This window comes from Eulemur rufifrons, chromosome 16, assembly GCF_041146395.1.
Source record: "Eulemur rufifrons isolate Redbay chromosome 16, OSU_ERuf_1, whole genome shotgun sequence".
Taxonomy (NCBI): Eukaryota; Metazoa; Chordata; class Mammalia; order Primates; family Lemuridae; genus Eulemur; species Eulemur rufifrons.
In genome coordinates this window covers 22,415,818-22,438,524 of record NC_090998.1, presented here as the reverse complement: position 1 = coordinate 22,438,524, position 22,707 = coordinate 22,415,818, and the positions used below count along the sequence as shown (strand labels likewise).

At 39.1% G+C, this 22,707-nt stretch overlaps 1 protein-coding gene across 2 annotated transcripts in view; it reads left to right on the top strand.

Annotated features, from left to right (window-relative positions):
- The window catches only part of SOX5 (SRY-box transcription factor 5), a 1,007,084-nt gene that overhangs the window by 133,188 nt on the left and 851,189 nt on the right, over positions 1 to 22,707 (top strand). For both annotated transcript variants that reach the window (XM_069489787.1, XM_069489790.1), the window contains exon 2: positions 4,399 to 4,480. The gene's annotated coding sequence lies outside the window, so the exon portion shown is untranslated. The remainder of the gene's footprint in view (positions 1 to 4,398; positions 4,481 to 22,707) is intronic.

Sequence of the window (22,707 nt, the reverse complement as noted above, 5' to 3'; positions counted from 1 at the left end):
TGGATTCTGCATACCTGGTTCTTAGAGCTCCTGAGATGACATCTATGGGTCTTGTTATCTCTGGCTTCTTCCAAAAATTCAGGGCCTGTTTTGTTGTTGCTTGGGCCTGCTGGCAGGCCCGGTTCTTCAGGTTCATCCTGCCCTCTCAGTACCCAGGAGGGACCATCCACTGTCTCATTGCAACTCCCAGTCTTTCTGTTCTTCTCTTTCTGACGCAAGAATTTCAGAAGTCCAAGATGAATTTTCTGGAAGTTTTGACATTATTGTATTTTCAGTCCTATTTAATTTTTCATATATTGATACACAAATGTATGTTTTGTTGTAACACCCCTTTCCTGACATTCTGGAATGCAGTCCTTATTTGACTTCTTTCTCTGCTAATGACTTTTCCAACTTTGAAGTAGTTAGATCACAGCCTCCTTATTAGTAAGTTTTAATGACTTTGTTTTCTCTACATCATCTAGCAAAGTACGTTGCAGATATTGCTCAACAATACTGTATTTATTTCATTAGACTTAGTACTCAGAGATGGCTTGAGACTATCTGTGACACTAATATCAGGACCAGGAATTTCATCTTATTCATAGCGGGGGCTTAATAATCACTGTTTCTGTGTACTTTCAGTTTGGGCCAAGAGCTTTAGGATGAAGCAAACTTTACCAGACTAACCCACAAATTGGTACGTTGATCCTATTATCTTTATCCATTCACTCTTAGATATATCAGCTGAGTGGTTAATTTGGGATTACTTTTTTTAAAAAAAATATGGAATTTGGTGTATTTTCGGGAATTTTGCATTTCATCAGGAATAATGGCTTTGTGTTGTAAAAAGCATTAAGATATTATGTGTTATCTTATCCAAACTAGTTGCTAATTATCTTATCATGGTTGGAAAGGAAAACAAGTCTTCTTACATAAAAATGTGGCCTCTTAACAACAAAAAATGGATTAATAGAGCGTCATCCTGTTAACAGTTTACGGTCTGTACCGAAGGGATTTGGTCTGTTCATCCACTGCTTTTTAGATGTAGATCTAAAAAGTATCACTTTACCCTTAGTCCAGGAATATCAGCAGAGGAGTTTATCTATTTACATTTTAATGTTAAAAACCACAAAATTAGCAGGGGGATTTACACAGCAAACTAGTGAAAAATGTTATGAGCTTTCATGGGTTGTTTTGATTTTAGCAGCCACTTTGGGGGCTTTTACACTTCTTTCCCATTCCCACCCCATTTCCAGGAGGCAAACAAAGAAATACAATTTGCATCAGCTATAGAAATGCCTCTGAGATCACTGCTCTAAGTGTGCTGGGGATTTGGAGTAGAAATCCTGAAAAGGAGAAAAAGGCAAGGGTAAAAGCTCTGTTGACAAGGGAGTTTCACAGGCATGTGGCGAGAGCACAACATTGGACGTGGGAATACAGACTCTGTAAGCTTCCTCTCTCCTCCTAAAAACAAAACTCTGGGAATGTGGTAGGTCTGCCTGGTTAAAGAGTCAGACACAGTTTCGGCTGTCTACTTTGGTTTTTCTTTCCAATTGAGATACTTCCCTACTGGAATGTTTCGCACCTCCACTGCCTCTCTCTTTTCCTGCCCTTCATAACATGTGGCACCGCTGGGTGAGGGGAAGGCAGATGGTTTTCTTCGTGCATGATGCTAAAGAGTGCTTTATCCTCGGGTCAGAATGCTAGGCTAGAACGGAAGGGCATTTGAACTTGCACTTTGGTGCAGGTTATTAGCACATTCAGCATCTACTGGCAGTGGGTCAAGGAACCCAAGTTAGCTTGTGAACCAAGTTTTTCCCCAGAGTCCACACAATGCATGTGCTTGGCTAGGAGGTCAGCGGTTAAAACTTGATTTTTTTTCCCCAGTGGGATCAGGTATTTGTTCGTATTTAGACAGCATCTATGTGGAGGCAAATTAGACATTTAATCAAAAGCAAAATCTATTCTTAAAAAATAGGAAGATCTCATTATAGATTCACAGATCTGTGTATTTGTGTGCCTAAGGATAAGAATAATACTGGGATACGTTTCAGAGAAAAGCGATGAGTAAAAATAAGAAAAAAATTAATGGATTTGAGCCCAAGTAAATGCAACTCTATTATTTAATTATAGTATCTGACTGTGAATATAAATGGGAGATGAGCAAGAATTTTTTTCTTTAGCTTGGATCACAGAAGATTTCACGACTAAGAGGGGAAGTCTGTCACTCAGAGGTACAATCTAGAGGTTTGATCCTTCATAAAATGAATCAGGGAATATAGAAAACATATTGGGAATTGAGGACAGTCTCTTTTGCACACACTCAAGTGTTTTTACATCCAAAGTGAGTAAAACTGCATAATGTGAAGTATATGCCTGTGTCTTTCAAATTTGCCACTTTGTGGCATCCTGAATAGATGGGGAAAAACTCAATGATACACAATCAAGAGGGACATGTTAACTCTTACAATTTCATGTTTGGAACCTCTTGTGGGTTAGTGTCTGCAATAATATCGATAATTGGGCCATTTATTTGTTATCTGTTGCTACTTTTGGCAAGTGGGTAAGTTAAACCCCAGTGTCCTGGTTAAATTCCAATGTAGATGAGTGTTAATATTCCATCTGCCATGTTCTTATTTTGCCTTCCTTAAGAAAATGAAGCATAACTGGATTCCAAAGCAGACTGTTAACACGTGTTAGATAGAAAGTTAATATTTTTATTTCTCATTATGTAGTTCAGTGTCATCAGAGCTTGGTTCTAGCTCAGCTCTGTCACTGACTGACCTGTGACCTTGGGCAAGTTAACTTCATCTCCCTGAAATCTATTTTCTATGAAAGATGAACACTAGTCTAGGAAATTGTTAAGGTGCACACTACATAATTGTTAAACCTATTTAAAATTTTAACAGGCCACGAACAGGCTATGTCATGACAAATAAAATTAATGGAAAATTCTGTCCAGACTTAAAAGGCTTTTCAGGTTTCTATTCACTGTAATGCAGTAGAAAACATATTATCTTTAAAAGTATGCATCAAGTGAGAGAAGTCTTGGTGTTTCAAATCAGAGTCAGGATTTTTTGTTTTTTCCTAACTAATCCCAACCATTTCTTAGTTATGTTTTTAGAGGTGGTATGAATGTGTGTGAAAACAGGACAATATTTCACATAGCTACATTTATTCTGATGTTTAAATTCCTGATTTATCAATGTTGCCAGGTTACAGAAATGTTCAGTAGGCATGACAGACTGATTCATGACACCCTTCCCTGGAACTGATAAAATGATAACAGCAGCTGACTATGATAATTATGCATATGTGTCATACCTGAAACAGCCACTAAAAAAACTATACAAGGAGACACTCAAAAACACTATAGATAAGTCAAAATTGAATTATAAAAATTGTTGAAGACAAGAAAAAGAAAATAGGGAAATGGAAAGTAGAGTAAAGAACAGAGATCAAAATATAAAATTTCAGACTTAAGCCCTCAAATATCAATAACTACATTAAATGTAAATGGTCTAAATACAATAATTAAAAGACAGGTTGTCAGAGTGTTTAAAAAATGGGACCTAACAAATGCTGTCGGTAAGAAATTATCTTCAAATGTAATAATGTTTCCATTGAGAGGGTGCACAGGGTATGTCTGTAGTATTTCTTATAACTGCCTATGAATTGACAATTATCTTAAACTAAAATATTTAATTCAGAAAAAACACAAAGTTTCCCTTAAATGCTTCTAGATTTAAATCTGAAGCCTTTCCTTTGCCCTTTCCAACCTTATTCATGTCCTACCTCTCTCCCTTCACGTACCATATAGTAGCCACAGAGGCTTTTTTGCTGTTCCTGAACATGCTTAGCAAACTCTCACCACAGGGCCTTTGTACTTGCTATTTCCTCTGCCTGGAAAGCTGCTTCCTTTGACTTGCTCATTCACTTCATCCAGATTTCTGCTCAAATGTCACCTTATCAGAGAGGTTTCTCCTTGAACAGTCTACGTACAGTACCATCCCTGTCACAATCTTATTTCCTTACCTGGATTTATTTTTCTTCTTTCATCTGAAACAGGTTTGATGCCTTTAAAAATTCCAAATCTTGGATAGAAACCTTAAAATGCCCTACTATGTGTCCTCTTTTCTGTATGTTGTTTTGGAATTGGGAGCATTTTATTTCAAAAATAAACCAAACAGGCCGATTCCTTCTATTTTCTTTCCTTCTGCTGATCATTCTGTATTTGTGTGGGTAGAATTTTAAGATTTTAAGGGTTTTGCAGTAGTTAATGTACTGTATTCTGTCACATTCATCTTATTGCAGTCTACTGGTATTTCCCAAAACAGTTAACACTTCAAAGAGTCAACCCCATCTCTGTACACTATGAGTCTGTCTCTAAATGACTTGGCTCTAATTTTTTTCTAGGCTTTTTGACCAGTCCAAGGTGCAGAGACATACTTCAAGAGGATCCTTAGAAGTCTCGGACAAGCCCTTCCAAATGTGGCAGGTATGTCTCTTGTTTATGGGTACAAGAAATGTAACTTTCTTTATTCTCCTATAACTGAACCAAAATGATATTTGTATCCTCCATTTAGCCACATGGTAGCAATCTGAGGTGCCATCTGAGTTCTAGACGAGGTTATACAATGCCAAGTGCTTGAGGGGTGGATCCCCAGCTGCTTGGCTGTCATCTCTCCATCAGGCACATGCATCTTCCCCTCCCTTGTCAGTACTTGTGGGCCACTGCTGAGCTCCACCTTGATTTGTCTTCGAGGATCTTCTGCTTCCTCTTAGCTTTTCTCGGTTACCTCCTGGGCACACAGGGTGCATGCCATTGCTCCTGCCAATCTAGAAGAAACTTTCTGGAAAATTAAAAAGCTCTTTATTTTTTACATTGTTACTCCAAAGTACATTGCACACGTTCTTGGCTCCTGTGTCATGCTATGGCACGAGGTAGGTCAGTCCCATTGCCTGAATGTACCACCCAGCCATTTCTGAGGTCCAGACTCCACCCAGTTAAGAAGATCCTTTCCCCACTGCCCTTATCTCCCCCCAACACATTTGGGGTTTCTTTTTGTAACAGGTCTTTGAACAAATACAACTTAGAAAATCAATCAAAACACTATTTACTCTTTGTTTTTTGCTGTTTCTTTGAAATACATTGGAGAAGGGTGGTAGGTATGCCCTTGGCTCCAGGCGAAATTTAGGTCTCAGGCAGTCTGCAATCTTTATGAGTACACTCTTAGATTTAAAAATAAAAAAAAAAAAACCACTGGACATTGGAAGTCACAAAAATAATCTCCCTTCAGAAACTATCATGTCTGATATCAGATCATAATCATAGCTTCAAAGTTAATTAAATATCAAATTATCTCCCCTCTGCCATTTGGAGCCCATTTTTGAGTTGACTATTGCAGTGGGAAAAGGTATTTCATTTTCTTTCTCTGTCACCTTCTACCCCACTTCCTAGTTGTTGTTGCTGAACCCTAAGGGTTGAAGCATGGGAAAGAAGAAGGGGAAAGTAGCTCACGATGTTTCTTATTTGAACTGGCACTATGCTAAGCTGGCTTTGTGCCTTCTGGGCCTGGAAGATGTTTAACACTGACTCTCACTTGGTCACTTTTGGGGGCCTTTGGTGGCTTTGCCCTGCTTCAGTTCTCCTGGCTTGGGCAGAGCTTTTCCTTCAGCTTCCCACTGGCCACTCAATGTCTGGTTTTCAGGGTGTCCATTTGCCATGGACTCTCATTTGGTGTCTCATGAATACTTCCAAGTGGTCTTCTCAGGCTTCAGGCTGGCTTTTTCACACGTAGCCCCACCTGCTCCGTGAAAACATGCATCTTGTGAACCTTCATGGGCGGGAGAGGGCACAGGTACTTCTCAGACTCCAGAACTGCTCCCGGATCAACTCTCTCATCCCCTAGGACTTCAGAGTAGAAGCCTACCTGCAGTCCGGGTATCTCCCAAGCCCCAGGGGATGCATCCGGGCCCTCGAAACTGTTCCTTTGAAGCCTCTCTAGAGACTTGTGGATAACGTAGCCCCTTCCAACCCTCTGGGACTGCTTATTTTATATTAAAAATTTGAAATTTGAAAAAGCCAGATGTATTATTAGGTTGCTAGGGCTGCTGTAACAAAGCACCACTAATGGGGTGACATAAACGACAGAAGTTTGTTGCCTCACAGTTCTGGAGGACAGAAGTTCGAAATCAAGCCTTAGGCAGGGTCGGTTCCTTCAGAGGGATGTAAGAGAAGAATCTGTTCCAGAACCTTCTCCTTGGCTTCTAGATGGCTGTCTTCTCCCGGTGTCTTTTTCTATCATCTTTCCTCTGTGTATGTCTATCCCTATGTCCTTTTTATAAGGACATCAGTTATATTGGATTAGGGCCCACGCTAATGACCTCATCTTAACTAATTACTGCCACAAAGACCGCATTTCCAAATAAAGTTACTTTCTGAGGTGCTGGGGTTAGGGCTTCAACATATGAATTTGGGTTGAGGACACAATTCTATCCATCACACCAGGGTTCGCAGAGGCTCAATTACTTCAAGGCCACACAGACCTTGAAGTGCCAGTGCAGACATTCTGCACCATAACTAGGTGACTCTATGGCTTGTACACTTCATCTCAGACAACTGTTACATGCAGGCTGTGCAACAAGGAGAATGTTGTCTTTCCTTCAAACAATCAAACCCCCTGGCTGGGCGTGGATCCATCCAGGAGAGGAGCTCTTACTCAGACGTAAGGTTGTACCATCACATGACGTCAGAACAGCAAGCTTTGCACAAAGGAGTAAAAGGAACACGTCTGTGGTGTAGCCTTTGATACACCTTCATACAAACTGAATTTCTGCTTGAACTCGAGGTATAGATTATGCCAGGATTCAAATGTTTCTAAAGCTTCTAAAATGGTGGCAACTTGCGTTTGGTAATGTTATTCCTACAGCCTGTGGTTTGCATTTTTTGGTGCTTTTAACCTATTTTCACATCCGAATATGTTCTCTCTCTGTGTGTGTGTGTGTGTGTGTGTGGTTGGCTTCACGGAGGGCATATTTAAACAATGTATAATACAACAACATATTTTAAATCGTGCGAGAGAAAAAGAGTAAACTGTTTGCTATTAAATTCATGCAGGCATTTACTGGATAATGATAATGATAGCTTAACTAAAAACGGATAAAATATGTTCAACTTCAATGGGGATTATATTTAGGAGAATTATCAGATTGCTTTGATATTTTCCTTTTAAAAACAATTCTTTAGTACATCCTAGGTGGGAGATAAGAATTATTATAGTGATTTGGAAACATGGCTTTATGCATATGAGCATAATTTCAATCTTGCAGTATTTGTCACTGTTTTATTCCAGATGGCAAAAAGTTTTCATTATTCCTTTCAGTTAAGACCCGAGGTATATACCTGCAGGAATAAGTCTATGATAAGATTTTCGTTGCCAAAACTCTAATAGATGCTTACTTACTGAGAAATATGTGTACTGAGAAATATTTAAGAAAAATACACTTTGATGAAGCTGCACTAATGGTATTTATTTAGCTAATTGTGTACAGGGATCTAACTATGATTTCAGATAAAGTAGACTGTTGGCCATGTAAATAAGCTTGGCACAGGTGTGCAGGGTTTTAAGAGAATTGGGTAGCAGATCTATTGAAAATTAGAATAAGCCTCAAAGAAATATTTTATTGTAAATTGAATTTCCCGTTATAAAGCAAATGTAGCCACATAAAAATATTTTAAAATAAGGGTAAAAAAAATTGCTAGCAATACCAATAACCAAAGCAACAAAACAAGCCTTTTGGTATATTTGCTTCTCCTCCTTTTTCATTCATTCATTTAACCGAGGATTACTGAACGCCTACTCCATGCAGGCACTTAGGAATAAAGATGGCTAGAACAAGGTTTCTGCCCATAAGGAGCTTTTACTTTATCAGGGGACACAGACAATGAATGAGAATGAGCCCCTAAAATAGATGGTAAGTGCAATGCTTGGGGAGAGTGGCCAGAGAGGTTGCTATCAACTCTGTTGTCAGGTACGGGAATGCTAAAAGGTAAGTTGAAATAGAAACGAGTAGAAATACATTAGCCAGAAAAGAGGAGAAAATACATTTCAGTTAGAGGGAAGAATGTCTGCTAAGGTACGGGAGGATGGAAATAACATTACAAGGAACTGTAAATAATGCAATATGTCTAGAACAACAGAGAATGAGCTTGGAGAAGTAGATGGGAGTGAAATCATGGGAGAATTTGTGCCAATTATTCTATTGGCAAGAAAACTAGGGAAGGAATAAAAGTTTAGAATGTCATTTTGGAAAAATTAAATCTTCACCGTATGATTGAATGAAAGGCATAGAAGTTACAAACCTTAGAAACAAAGAGATGGGGAAGGAGCCAGCTACACCAAGAAGCTGAAATAAAGCTTTAGTCAATGAAGCTTGCCTGGGTCCCTTGCAGTATTTTGGTAGGAACCCTAAAATGTGTTCTCCTGGTCATATGTTTTTATAAATGTTGCAAAAGTTGAAGTTCTTAACTTCAAACGGTTATGAGTGCTTTCTCTTTCTATACTTCTACTCCTCCATATGTGTCCGTCAATGCTGGGTGACATTGGAGTGCCCAGCAAATTTTGTATTCACAATTTTGCATTCTTTTTCTTTAAAAGGCCCCCAGATCATGTAAGCTTTCAGCCTTACAAATGCAGATCCAGCCCCAAGGTGATATTGTAATAACCCAGAAGAGAAGTGACAGGTTCTTAAAACAGGATAGTACTTAATAGCTGCAGAGATAAAGAAGAAAAAGATGCAGAAGGCTAAGGAGGAGGAATTATTTGCTATGTTGGTGTGAGAGAAAGGATAGTGCCAAAGTTTCCCACTTACATAACTTGCTGAATGCTAGGGCTGTTAACGAGGGGGGGGGGACGGGGGGAAAATGGTAGAGGTGGGTCACTCTTGTAAATAATATTTTGTTGAATACCTTTGTGTGTACATGTGTATATTTTCATACTTTTGGATTTATGGAGGTGGATTTACTATGTCAAAGTGTGTAAATACGTTAATGGATTCTGTCATCTATTTCTAGATAAATTGTGTCATTTAACACTGCTACAGTTAATGTAGAAATGGGTTTTTTTGGTCCGTATATACTCCCTCTAGCACTGGGCATTATAATTTTAATTTTTTCAAACTAAATTATTGGGTAAAGGCAGCATCTCCTTTTCATTTTACTCTGAAGTGAGATAAATACCATCCATTATTGTTAACTCTTCGTAGGAATCTATTTCCAAGGTGCAGTGATTTAGGAAGCATTAGGAGGTAGTTGTAAATCTTTTATGTAAGTAGTTATGTTATACACTCTAAATGCATGCATACATACTTAGATATATTATAAAAGCGAGAAATAGGTGGGCCTAAAATAATTTTACTGATCAGATCATTTTAGACCAGGTGTTGGTAAACTTTTTTTGTAAAGGGCTGGAGAGTAAATATTTTAGGCAGTGTGGGCTAGGAGACAAAATTGAGAATGTTATGTAAGTACTTTAACAGAGAAAAATAATTTGTACAAATTTTTATTGATATAGTTCAAAATATAATAAGAATAATAATTGAGTACTTTTTTAATACTGTAAGTGTACTAAGGAGAAAAATTGAATTTTTGGAAGGAGGACATTTCACTTGACTGGGAAATCGAAGTTAATGTCTCTATCATCAAATTGATTCTAATTGTTCATCTGTTAAAAACCATTCTTATTTCACGGGGGGCGGGGGGGGCGGGGGGGACGGGGGAGGGCGAGCTGGATTTGGACCACAGGATGTACTGTGCCAATCCTTGTTTTAGACAATGACATTTATAAAGTCATTTGCCCATTAAGCTTTGTTAAAATATTTGATTTGATAATAAGTTTCAGTTCTGCTGCATACTTTATTTGAACGTATTCGGCATTTACAACTTAAGAAAGCACTCAGCAAAATTGCCTGTGTGTGTGTGTGTGTGTGTGTGTGTGTGTAGGATGGCAGAGTTTATTTTGCATCACTAATGGAATTTAGGATCTATCTGGGGTGACAGCCCTATTACATTGCAGCATTTTGTCTACTTAAATAAAGAGACCTGAGACGTCAGACAGGAAACTAGACTTAGTAGGTCCCTGTTTGCTCTGTTGGTGTACGTATTGGAATGACTTCGTGTTAACTGTGAATTGGTTCTGTTCATTAACTTCTGCTTCTGCTAACTTTGGGGGGTTTGTGCTTTGGTTTTAGCTTTACTGTTGCTTGGCAGCTTTCCTAAAAGTCTGAATTCCTCCCTCACAAATTTGATGTCTTGAAATATTTTTTTAAATCATATTACAATTTTCAATTCTTTTTGTGGCAAGTTCACTCAGTTCCTATGGTTTCAAGAAAGAAGAAAAGGAGGATGATAAGAAATAAAATGGAAAGATTGGAAAAATTTTAAAAGCTTATTAGCTTTTTAGTGATTTCACTTGTTTCAGACTGGGCTGTCTATTTTGAAAGTTTCAACTGGAACTTATAATAAATCTAAGACTGATTTTTCCTTTAAATTCTTAATGTATGGCTTGTGAAGTCTATTAAAACTTTAGTAAGTTTAGCTACTTTCCTGAGTGTGCTGAATTATGGACTGGATTTCATTCAGAAAATTAATGGTTGGATTGAAAGTTTATGTTTTATCTTTTTAGTCAATATGGGTGGAAAGAATAGGCATCTTTCTAATGGATAATCAAAAATAATTAAAATAGAATGAACTCAACATGAAAACCTTATTTTACTTAATATGGCAAACTTTCTTTATATTGCTAGTGCATAAAATATTTTGATTTTGTATTTTGTTCAGTGGAAAAATGTGCTATCCTATATATACAACAAACATATGCTTTGTTTATTTTTTTTAGAGATAGTGTGTTATTAGATTGTAATTTATATGTTGGTGGGAGTTAGCACAAGTGAAAAATCCCATCAAAATTAAATTTTGGAATTGTTTCCTTTTCTTATTTATTTCCATGGGCTCTTTGGAAAGCAAGGTTCCAAATGCATATTTCTATAACCTTCCTGCCAGTGCCCAATTAAAAATAACCAGACTGTGCTCTTCTCAGTAATTATCTTATTTTTTTAGCTGCCAAAGTATGTGGCAATTTATTTATTTATTTTTGGAGATAGTCTTGTTTTGTTGCTGGGGCATGAGGGCAGTTGCATCGTCATAGATCACTGCAACCTCAAACTCCTGGGCTCCAGTGATCCTCCTGCCTCCGCCTCCCAAGTAGCTGGGACTACAGGCATGCCCTACCATGGCTGGCTAATTTTTCTATATTTTGTAGAAATAGGATCTCACTATGTTGCTCAGGCTGGTCTCAAACTCCTGACCTCAGGCAATCCTCCGGCCCTCGGCCTCCCAAAGTACTAGGATTATAGGCATGAGCCACCACGCCCAGACAATTTTTTCATTTGTTTAATTCTGTTTTGTTTATATTTAAGATGTGGAAAGTCTTTGTGTTTCTGCAGAATTTGAATTCACAGTTTTACAATTCCAAGAACAAAATTTGCTCTAAACACCCATTCTTCTAAATTTTTCACTGAATTCTCCAATTATTGTTGATTATCACTTGGAATCCCTGTGTCTTGAAATAAAATTCCTTCAAGTAGATTTTTATAATCACAATTAATGGCAAACATCTGATATTTACTATTAAAATGTTTGTTCAACCAGAGAAGGAATAAATTATTTCACCAGAGGCAAAACTAAGCTCTGGGGCCCTTCACTCCTATGGATCCTTTTACCAGGTCTGGGGAAATGCTCTAGTGTGTTCAGATGGTCACATGTTTGTTTAAAATTTGAAAAGGTGGCAAATTTTAAGTGTAATCATTCAAGACTAGACCTTCCATTTCAACCTCCCTTCCATTACTATTCTGTTTTGGGGCGGCATTGCAAAAGCCATGGCTATTCTTTGGTGGAGGGTCCATGAAAGGGGGAAAGAAACTGGGGATACAGTGATGTTAAATTTTTAGGTTGTTCGCAAACACTTCCATGCCTAGTGAAGCTGCCGGTAACTGTCCACTTTGCCAACTCAAAAGAGCATTGTGGGCAGTTGGGCAGAAGATGGCGGATGAGAAAAACTGCCAGCCAGAGTGTCTCTGCAAGAAAGACAGATTTTTAGAAGAAAGCGAAAAAAATAAACAGGTAGACAAACATAGATAGGATGAGGGCCGAAAGGAAGGGTGCCTGAAACTACAGGAGACTCCACGGGAAGAAGTTGTGGAGGAGAACTGGAAGGAGAAAGGCCCTCGAGGCCTGGAGACCAGTGACGAGGGTAGGTGGAGCGGTTAAATTTCCCCTCCCTTGCATCTTGGACTGCTGGTGGGCTCTGAGCGGTTGGAGAGACTTGCCAACACCAGCCCAGAGCCGGCCACCGCCAGTGAGCCGTGAGCCTCTTGGGGACAGGGCTCCAGGCTCCCAGCTCCCTCAGGGTGCCTCCTGGCCCACAGACCTGAGCCAATCGTCAGACGCCATATTGCTTCCTTCTCTCCTCCCCCTTCCCTACCCACGGGTGCTGAGAGAGACAATTTAGCCACCACTCAGAGGCATCTGTAGGGAATGGGACCTTTCCTTTTGGGGCCCTGCAGTGGACTGAGGGGTACTCAGACTGTGAGCTCCCTACCCACCAGCCCTTCCAGGCGCCACTTGCCTGAAATTCAGGAGAGTGGGGCAAATCCTGAGGCGGAGAGATATCGATCCAGCTTGGGCACCCTGTGGGTGACTTGAGACCAGCAGTCCTCTCCTAAATATTTACTAAATATTTAGGTAACATGAAGGTAAGTGTCACTTTTCACCTAGCATAGAGCCTGGTATGTATTTATCATTCCTTATGTTTGGAGTTGAATGCATCTTCATAGTTGTTCAATGATGACTGGTACTTTATACAGACATTAAATAATACGTGTAAATTGTAGTTAAGAATAATTTCTACCTTCTCAGGATCTTGAGGTGATAAAATCATTCCTGCTACAAGGCATTTTCTTATGGGTGAAAAACTGTCAAAAGTCTTTCCTTTAGCCAGGGATTTGATATATGAAAATAACATTTACTTCCTCATTTCCCTCAATCACCTTTTATGGTTTGACTTGTCAAAACAAGAAGGGAGGAAGGAAATAAGAAGGAAAGAAAGAACAAAAGCAAGACTTAGAAGTGAGACGACTAGCTTGATCTTATTCGATGATGATAGAATGACAGGAGAGTTTCTGAACAGGTGCCTCAAATTCTGAAAAGTGACCAGGACCCAGTAGGTCAATGGCACTTCCAGGAAGGCGGACAAGTAGGAATAAGGCTATCTATACATAAGTTTCTGAACAGTAAATTTCAAGCAAAACTTTATGTAATTAGTATTCTTCAGCGTGATGATGGCTCTCAACTCATGTTTTCGACAACTTGTTACAGAGCAACAGTTAAAATGTTTCGAGGAAGGAAACCCTACGTATTCCTCTGATAGGCACATTTTACATTTTAACATTTTAGCTGTCACCATAAAAATACTCCGTCCTAAGCATCTTTGTGCTCACCCATCTTCTAGTCATAGCTGGAGACTGAGGCATACTCTATGCACGTACAGACAACCCCTTCTTAAAGCATCCATTTGAGGTGCAAAAATAGGAGATCACAGAGATGCATCCAGAGGAAACTGTCCCTGCAAGATTCACCAGAGTGATTCTGGATGTGTTGATGGATGACTTAAAAAGTGTCAGCTGGAGGAAGCCTGTGCGTGGGTGTATGGTTAGTGGGAGCTGCTGCCGTGTGGCTCCAACAGGGTTAACCAGCCTTGCCAGCGTGAACAATGGGAACCAGGCAGCTCTAAATGAAATGAGCTGAATATTTCATTCGGCCACTCAGCTGCCTGCTCCAATTGCCTCCTTTACTAAAATAAGAGCTTAATCTAAAGTGACAACAACATCAGTTTCTGTGTGCTCCAGTCACACTGAACATGACTTCCTTAACATAAACACTATTTACATGGACCGTCTGGATATAGCAGGGAATCAGGAGCGTGCCCGGCTAAGACACAGGGTACAATGAAGGACGAGGACCAGGCAGCTGAGAATTAACATCAGCAAATGAAAGCCTGACCCTCAGAGGGCATGTCCCTGATACGTTTTAAAATGAGAGAGCATTGCACCAGTAACCTTAGCCTTTGTAAAGACTATGCCATTTAAAATAAAATAGCACCTTTTCAGTTTAGACACTTAACCAAATGCATTATGTCTGACCCATTTTCCAACTTAGGTGACACGAGAGGATAGATCCCTAGCTGCAATTATTAGAATCTTTCAAACAATTGCAACCAATAACCTCCCTCCCTAGACTCCTCATTTCTTAGAGATAAAGAGGGCATTCCATTCTGTGAGGGCAGGCCAGACAGAGATGTCAGGGGAGGGGGAGAGAAGATGTGACTGTTGAACTGAAGGCTTTGATGTCACTGCTAGCAGTACCCAGGAAATCCTGGTTTGAAAGTGGTTTTCAGCTGAAGAGTTCTGGAAGATTAGAAGCAGGGGTGTGACAAGGTACCAGCCTATCAGAGTCCACAAAATAACACAAGTTACTTATTTCCAGAACCCTAGAATAGATATTAAGGCAGATATCTACCCTGAATATGCATTATTGGTGGTTTATTTCCATGAGGAGAATGCTATCATAATAAATATCTTCACTCTGCTAGCATCCTCTGGAAATTTCAAAATGTAGAAGTATCTAACCTAGTCCTATTAGAGTTACTACCAGTTAGTGGAATTCAGTGGGTTGTCCACCATCTTCCTAGAAAGGAAAGTAAGGCACAGAGAATTTGCCTGTATCTTTGAAGCCACACAGCAAATCAGAGAGAAATAGGGAAACAATATAATTTTTTGGTTAATTATTTCTACTTCTGTCAAATCACCATTAGTGCTCTCATTTCTAAAATGGCTATTCTGTTAAAATTTCCCATGGTTGAGCTTTCTAGGAGGCTATATAGCTCTTTTGAGCTCCAAAGACTTAGAGCTTCTGACAAAATGGTAGCTCTTTTGTATACAGGTTTGCGTTATCCATCCTTGCCCTTCAAGCTCTGAGCCTGAGTAAATGCCCCTGTGGTTCCCATCCCTGTCGTGGTACATTTCAGATAAATGTAGTGGTACATATCTTATTCATGAAAGAAGAAAGGGACTGATCATTTAAAGAAATTTTTTTTCTGACTAAGAAAGGTATAATTGATGTGAAGAAAAGTGGGAGAAGCATCAATATCTGGCTGGCTTTAGAATACTCATTAATCAATAGCTATTTATTGAGAATCTATGAGATCACCAAACATTATGTTAGGGGAGGGAAAATTGTCTCTGGCCTCTTGAAGCCCACCATCTAGAGAAAAGGTATATCACAATTTGAAAAAAAATAAAAAAGAAGTTAGACTTCTGCTGAACGCCAATAAAAATATCATCATTGTGAGAAAGTAAAAATACCACTTTTGTTGTTTGAAGTAATGCTCTTCTGTGTTTTCATCTTCATTTTAACTTAAGGGAAATATGAACAAGAGTACATTCTTTTAATCACCACTTATTGAACATTAATCAGCGATTTCAGGTATTATTCTAGCTATATCCCCAAAAGAATTGAACATATTTCCTCACAAGCTGACAGGGATACAGACAACTTATAAAATATTAATTGTGCAACTTGGTAAGTGCCTTAATAAGTAGGTACCAAATGCTTGGAGCAGAGATGAGGTGGGAATCACCACACCTGTCCTGTGAGGCCTCTTCTAATGGCAATGACCTTGACATCTATCCCCAGTAGTAGCCAGCTCGCTCTTCAGCTTGGTCTGGAGAGCCAACCAATGTCAGCAGTGAATAGCAACACCAGTGGTGTTGGGACCCCTACCCAAAGTAGGCTTGGAGAGCAACCTCTGCACTGATGAATGAAATATTGTAGGGTTTGCTGAAGGTTTCCTGGAGGCTGATATGTACTTGGCACTTCTCTGTCCTGTTTCTTGGCCTCTCTCAGCTGTGATAGGGCTTTTGACGATCTTCTCTTTTTCCTTGTTGGGTGAGGATGGGATTGCCTTCTCATGGGATGTCCCTACTGCTCTTTTGCCTTTTAGTATGAAGGGCCATGTTTAACCAGAGAGAGATGGAGGATTTCTCTTGTTGTATGTCACAAAACCCACTCTGAAAAATTTCAAGGCTCTAATGAGAAAAATGCCTAAAATAGACTGAAGCAGTCTACTAAGTAAGTTTCTTCCATTTTCTTTCAGTCACCTTTCCCTAATTAATTGTGTGGTCAGCTCTCAGTTCAGAATACTATTGTGTGTCATTAAGCCACTCACAGTTTTATGTTTTCCTGATGCAGGATGTTTTAAGAATATGTTGCCATCTTTATCTTCGTAGACATTCTGTCATTTCACATAGCATTAATCATAAAAATCCTTCGTTTTCTCCTTCACTATTTTTATTTTAAACTTTTGGAGAAAGATGTATTGTATTTGTTGTATTTGGTCTTATCTTTTCCCTCTTCTTTGAAGATGGAGGACAAAGTTTCTCTCATGCTAAAAGATGGCATTATGTCTTAAGTTTTTAAATAATAGAAGAGTTTTGCCACTTTAAAATAATTTTCATACTGAGCACTAGTTTTCACCAAAAGGACCGTGTTTTGAGGCATAACCCATATATAAGATCACACATCTCATAAGTTTCTGCTTAATCACTGAATGTTTTTATTCTAAGTTTGCTACAATAAATTATGATCACAATAATCAATTTTACACAGCTCATCATTCAAATACCTAGTTATCTGGAGAGGGGTGGAGGTGGGTGGTAGATTCAGTACAGATGATCCTAAAGCTGTTGCTCCTTCAGGCCCTCGCAGAACCCTCTCCTATAATATCAGGTTGTCGTTCTGTTATCTCCGACCCTGATTGGTCTGTAATTGTGTCCCAACGGCAAGGCCACAACCCAAAAAGTCAGCCTTGTGATTTTGCAGCAGCTGTTGCCGCAGAAGGTAAATGCCGTGCAGTTATTGATGAGCTTGCTAATTTGTTTAGTAGACAGAATTTAGAATGGGGAACAGGATTTGTCTGCTAGCTGTCATCATCCATCAGCCCCAGGCTGCCCCAGGCAGTGGGTTTGTTTTTTGCCAGCTTCTAATTTTGCTGTATTTTTCCTTAGCTTCAATCCATTTTATTCATTTATTATAATTGGGAGAGTGGTGGTTGAAATAGAAAAGGAAAAAAAAAATACTCCTGCCCCACACTCGAGATGGAAGGCTTTCATATGCTGCCGTTCTTTGCTAACAGCGGGTTTGGGCTGGATCTATTGGTCTGTTGACTGATGTGGTTGGTGAATGAAGACTCTCAGCTCTCACGTGGGGGCCCTAAAGCCCAGTGAGACTGGAAGACTTGCCAAAGCTGTCCTCAGTCCTGCATGTTTCTTCCTGTCTCCACCAAGATCAGAACTTATTATTATTGGATTTGTTCCTTTGGGGTACTCACTCAATTCCTTTAAAAAGTTGTTTTTTGAGTGCCTACTATGTGTGTCTGATACTATTTCAGATGCCAGAAATATACTGATGAACAAAACAGAAAAAGCACCTGCTCTGAGAGAGTTTTGGCTCTAGGTGAACATAGAAATAAGCAACTGTACAACAGGTCAAGAATAAAGGAAATAAAGCAAGGTAAGGGGTAGAGTGGGGGGTGCAGGTTTAGATAAGGAGGTCAGGGAAGAAGGTATCATTTCTTCAGGGAGATGATATCTGGAACCTGAATGATGAGAGACAGGTCACGTGAAGATCTGTGGGGAGAGACTTTAGGGAGAGGAAATGGCAAAGATAAAGACCCAGAAGAGACGCTGAGCTTGTTAGCTTCCAGGAACAGCAAGGAAGCCAGAGTGGTTAAGACAGCTGGCGGTGGTGGGAAGCCTTCGAGAGATGAAAGTGGAGAGGAAAACAGAGTCAGATCACTGGGATTTTAATCTTACATGTGGTAGGAAGCTGGTTGTAAGTGGGGGAGATGTGTTCAGATGCACATTTTTACAAAGCTTACTGTGATGCTGTGTGGAGAGCAGACGGCAGGGGACAAGGGTCAAAACAGGGAGACGGGTGGAGAGACCACTGCTGTAGCACAGTGAGAGTGACTTCGGCCTGTGCTAGAGTGACAGGCATGGAGCTGGTGAGAAGTGGTCAGATGGTATATAGTTCATATATTTTCATAGCTCTAGCTGAATGTGGGAGACAAGGGAAGGAGAACAATCAAGGAGGATACTTAGGTACTTGATTGATTCAGTTGACAGTGTGGTAATATGGATTAATAGCTGAAAGACCATACCTCAAGGAGCTGGATTAGTATACCGTTATTAACCTAAAAAGAAGTCTGTAGTCAGGTGCTACCCTTTCTCTTCTTTGGGTTATCTTCCTTATTAATTTATTAAGAACTTTGTTGAAGGACAAAAGAAGGAAACTAACACTTAGCTTGCCTTTTTGGAAAGTTACATACCTGTGCTTGGTACCTTAATCCATTTTATCTTATTTGGTGTTCAGGAAGTTAGTGCTAGGCTCAATGTTGGCCCAAACTTAGTGAGATAAAATTTAATAGTGTTAAAATAATTCCACATGTAATTTAAAAGTCAATGGGCCAATTACAGGTAGAGAATACCTGAATTAATATTCCATTGTCGAAATATTCTGTCTTTTTTTATTTTCAATCAAAGTCAACAGTAAAACATATCTGCTCAAGCAAGAGATGGTGTCCCCTGTCACACCATCAGTAGGAGACTGTGTCCACAGCCAGTGAGATAATCAGCCAACGGAATGTGTACTGGCCAGTTTGCATCTGTCACAGCTGGGTAAAATCATTCAAAGGACATTGGCAATTTAATGTCTAAAGCTGATGAATAAGAGGATAAATAATCTAGAAACTGGTAGTTCATATAAAGAGGCCTTGTTTAGCATGAAAAAGAGAAACTTGAGGAGGATTTCAAAACAATCTTCAAAAAAGGATTGGCCTTTGAGTTAGAGTCCGACAAGAAACAGTTGATGGCACTAAAAGAAATGATTTGAAGAGAACTTAATAAAGGGAGTAGTTATAAGGGTATAGACAGGGTTTAAAATCCAAGGCCACAATAAGATACCACTTTGCACTCACTAGGATGGCTACAATAAAAAGGACAGGAAATAACAAGTGTCGGTGGTGATGTGGAGAAATTGGAATCGTCATACGTCACTGATGGGAATGCAAAGTGGATGGCTGTTCAGAAAACAGTCTGGCAACTCCTCAAAAGGTTAAAGCTCATGAATTACTATATGATCCAGCAACTCCGTTCCTAGGTATGTCCCCAAGAGAAATGAAAATGTATGTCCACACAAAAACTTGTATGCAATGTTCAGAGCAGATTTATTCATAATAGCCCAAAAGTGGAAACAACTAAATATCCATGCATGGAATGAATATGGTATATCCATGCAGGGGAATATTATTAGGCAATAAAAAGTATGATATGTTGAAATATGCTACAACATGGATGAACCTTGAAAACCTTATGTAAAGTGAAAGAAGCCAGTCACACGAGAACAGGTATTATATAATTCCATTTATATGAAATGGACATCCAGCCAACCAAATCAATAGAGACAGAAAGTAGATTAGTGGCTCTCTGGGGATGAGGGGTTGGCGAGAACTGGGAAGTGACTTATAATGGGTATGGAGTTTCTTTTTGGGATGATGAAAATGTTCTAAAATTAATTGTGGTAATGATTGAACAACTCTCTGAATAAATTAAAAGCCATCGAATTGTGTACTTTAGATGGGTGAATTGTATGATATGAATTATATCTCAATAAAGTTGTCGTAAAGAAAACAAACCAACAAGGATTGGAACAGGACTCTGAGAATAATAATAGCAGGGAGTTGTCACCACCCCTTGGCCTGAAGGGACCAGGAAAGGGTGCTCTATGGACAGGCCCACCTGAATGCAGAGACAGCATCGGACTCTGACAGTTACCTTCAAGGAAGAAGCTTCAGGAATACATATCCTGACTCACTCTTCCCTACTCCCTGATCTCCTGCTGATGCCTCCCATTTTCAAAACCCAACCAGAAGCCCGGAGCAAGGGAGTCTCTCGATGTGATTCATAGCAGTCAGCACCCTGAGGCACTGAGCTCATGAAACGTGGAACATACTTCTTGGTGTGAAGACAGGTGATTTTATGTGCCTCCAGAACTGAGACCAGTAGAGGAAAGTTAAAATTGGATGTGCTGCCTCAAAACAAAGTGAATTTTGATCCCTGGAAATAGGATTGGACAAAATCTGAGATGATGATGACGACAGTGGAATTACCTGGAGGATCCCAGTTTTAAGTGAAGGATTGAATTGATTACCTCTGAAAGTTCCCTTGCAGCTCCAAGTTTCTGCCTCTAACCACTGGCATACGTACTATCATTTGGTTAGCTATGGTCTTGGAAATTCAGGGTTTGGGCTTTGGCTAATAAAACATAGGCGTATTTTGGTAAGAGTGAGAAAGCAAAGGGAATATTCTAAGTATGAGCTGCTTGCTTTGAGTTTAACCTCATGTGAACAAATAAATTGGCCAGAGACAGTCTGGGGAGAGAAGTGGCAGGAAAAAAAAAAAAGAAAAGAAAAGAAAGAAGCTTGTCATCAAAGAAGATGTAGGATTTGGAGAAATAAAATTTGCCTACTTAACAATTTTACTGATTATGTATATTAGCCCTACTTTCCTTTTTAGTTCAAAATGACAGTAAAAAGACTTTAATATTCCCTCTAAGAAAATTATCATTAGCTTTCATGACACATGAAAGATGTCAGAGAGGCTGTGTGTCTTCTCTCCTGCATGTTTCACCAGAACTTCCTCTCCTAGAATGAAGGGGGGCTGGGAGTGATGGACCCCTGTGAGCCTACGTCTGACTCTGTGCTGTGCCTCAGTCCTTTTACAGAGAGAGGATCTACAAGGCTGGGATGAGAGTGATGCGCAAAGAGAGTGGGAAGTGACTCGAATGACCACCTTAATGGAAATGCTGCTGCATTCAGCAGCCCCTGGGTTCCAGGCTACTTATGTTGAAGACTTTAGAGCAGTTATGTGACAAGTTTTATGGTTTTCTAAAATTGGTACTTCTACTTTGTGCCATGTTTTATATCTACTGCATTAAATATATACCAGCATAATCATTTACATGGTCTGGTGCCAAAACACAGAGACGACGATGCTCATTTACAAATGTGGACAATATCCAAATAAACCACTAATATGCCCTGCCAACTCAAAAGGATGTAGGATTTGGAAGAAATAGTCAAGACTGCGGAAATATACTTTTCTATTTATCTTTGTTTCTGGACATTGAGATATGCCTTGTAGATACTTGATTAAAGACTTCCTGGATTCTTACAAATTACCTAATTCTCCCCACTCGAAATTTTTTACAGTAAATTTTACTATTCACTAAAGGCCAATAGTTTTAGATTACTTGCTCTTTATTTTTACAAGCACTATTTTAATTTTAATTAACTTGCAACTCAAATAAAGAGATAATTCATTGTATGGGTGGCATTTCACTGGTATAGGACATTACACAAATCTATTGTTCAGATAAGCATTCCCAGGTATATGACAAGTACCCAGGAGTATAATAACTTTCACAATTGTTTACAATTCCACATATTTATGCATATTGTTTTATTCTTCACTGTTGTTTTTGGTTTCACAATGGAAAGGAAGAAATTTATCTATTTATAGCTTTTTTTCATGAGGCATCTGGCTTTGGTGTAATACATATTTTTGAATAGCAGGATTAATATTAGAATTAAATGATTTAATACATATAAAGTTATATACAGGGCCTGGTATATAGTATGATAAAAGTAAAACACAAGGCCTAGCACATAGTAGGGGTTAATAAATGATAACTATGTTGATGATGATGGCTATGGTGGTAATGATGATGGCGATGATGATGATGGTGACGGCAATGATGATAATGATGGTAAAGTAGTAGACAATTATCAAAGTCAATTTTATGTAATGATTTTGGGGAAAGTTAGATACAGTAAATCCTTATTTAACACCATTTGATAGCCGCTTGGAAACTGCAACTTATAAACGAAACAACATATAATGAAACCATTTTTTTCTCATCAACGTTATAACAAAACATGAGGACTTACCATAGTAAAAATATTAAGACACTTGCTATTTTAAATTTATTTTCTAAATTCTGCATAAACCTTAAAGATAAAACATAAAACTTAAAATGTACTCAGCATAAATCTAAGCACACCTTCCAATGCGTGAGTGTATGTTTCTCTGCCACTGCTGGAAAAGTGTGAGACACACATATCCAGGGTGTTGCTACATATTTGTTTCTCTGGATTATCTCAACCCTAGTCATACATTAAGTGAGACCACCAAGCCTAGGCCTTTACTTTAGTGTTACCATCATCCCCTCTTGTCCAGGGACATGTTCCAAGACCCCCAATGCCTGAAACTTAGGATAGTACTGAACCCAGTGTATACAGAAGTTCGTTGATATACATTACGTTGGGATTATGTCCTGATAAACCCATCATAAATTGAAAATATTGTAAGTAAAAAATGCATTTAATACACCTAACCTACTGAACATCATAGCTTGGCCTAGCCTGCCTTAAATGTGCTCATCACACTTACATTAGCCTACAGTTGGGCAAAATCATCTGATATAAAGTCTAT